The sequence below is a fragment of the Triticum dicoccoides genome, chromosome 3A (assembly GCF_002162155.2).
Source record: "Triticum dicoccoides isolate Atlit2015 ecotype Zavitan chromosome 3A, WEW_v2.0, whole genome shotgun sequence".
Lineage (NCBI taxonomy): Eukaryota > Viridiplantae > Streptophyta > Magnoliopsida > Poales > Poaceae > Triticum > Triticum dicoccoides.
This window is the reverse complement of record NC_041384.1, coordinates 741539430-741541177: the sequence shown is the minus strand read 5'-3', so window position 1 is coordinate 741541177 and position 1748 is coordinate 741539430.

Below are 1748 nucleotides of genomic sequence, written 5' to 3'. Positions count from 1 at the left end.
GGGGGTAGCAATGCCACTGGAGCGTCGCACCGGGCCCTCATACATGCGGGGTGGTGTGGTGGCATGTCCGAAGAGGCGGGACCCGTCTCCGGGGCGTGGCCCCCCCTCACGGACGGCGATGACACGGTAGTAGACGTTCTGCGGTAACGATGCGGCGTCAATATTACTAAATACTCAGAGCACGATAAAATCGTGAGTTCTTTTGCACGACGTGGGCACATGTGCTATAGTAACGATGGTATTTTTTCATAATTTTTGGTGATGGAGAAGTATCCGAAAAATTCCCTCTACGCGGATTGCCCTTCGCGCGTCTACGGCTGTGGCCGGCGGCCTCCGGGGGCTAGCATGCCACCAAATCTTGCGTAGGCGGCCTCTCACAAGTCTGGAAGTGTTGTGGCGGTTGCAAACGCCCGGCACGCGTGTCTGGGGTGTGCCCCCCTCACGGACGGCGCCGCCGCCGGCACCTGGAGGAGGGAAACGGACGCGTGGGGTCTACACGGAGGGGATCTTGCTGTTGGTCTGGCCCGGATGTTTCTCCAAAGTGTTCCTATGGGCTCATAACACAACCGGGTGGGGAGGTCCACTGGTCAAAGCCCGTCCGTGCAAAGTCAAAGGGTTAGATCCCGTGGTCAAACGCTACAGGGTTAGGCGGGACGGGGGCACTGGGGGGTAGCAATGCCACCGGAGCATCGCACCGGGCCCTCATACATGCGGGGTGGTGTGGTGGCATGTCCGAAGAGGCGGGACGCGTCTCCGGTCCGTGGCCCCCCTCACGGACGGCGATGACACGGTAGTAGACGTTCCACCTCTGCTGCATCGTTACCGCACCGGGCCGTCCGTGAGGGGGGGGGGGCACGCACCGAAGAAGCGTCCCGCCTCTTCGAACATGCCACCACACCACCCCTCATGTATGAGGGCCCGGTGCGATACTCTGGTGGCATTGCTACCCCCACCAGGGCCCCCGTCCCTCCGTGTAGACCTCACGGGCGTGGCTGCCGCCGTGTCCCGGAGGGGGAAACGGCCACGTCGGGCCGACACGGAGGGTATCTTTGGGTGGGTTGGGCCGGGATGGTGTTGGGGGTGCAGCTATGGGCTGGGCTACGAAAATCAGGTGAAAAGGTCCACCAGTCAGACCCAGTCCGGTGCAAGTCAAAGAGCTAGATCCGGCGGTCGTCTATGTCATGGTTAGACGGGACGGGGTACCGGAGGGGGTAGAAATGCCGCCAGGTGTTGCGGTGGGCCCTCCTATGCTTGTGGAAGTGTGATGTTACTCGCAGGCACCCGACGCGCAGCTCCGGGGTGTGCACCCCTCACGGTCGTCGCTACCGCCGTGTCACGGAGGGGGGAAACAGCCACGTTGGGCCGAAAACTATCTATTCCGACGGGCAGAATGCAGTCAAATTTTTTGTGAGAACCAATAAACATGTTTAATATTTATGTGTTAGGAAAAATGCACCTTAAAATAATGAAAAATATATATACCTATGCCGACGGCTTGGCCGTCGGCATAGGCGTACACGTGGCATACAGAGATATGCCGACGGCTAAGCCGTCGGCATATACTCACCTTATCCGTCCCCTGGGGCGCCCCGTCCACTCGTTCTCCTCCTCTCTCCCGACCCCCCGCGCCTCCCAACCGCATCACCGCCGCCGTGCGCCTAGGCCTCCACCGCCCACGCCGCCGCCTCCTCACAACCCGCGCCGCCGCCGCCGCCGAACCCCGCGCCGCCTCGCCTCCACCCCGGTCC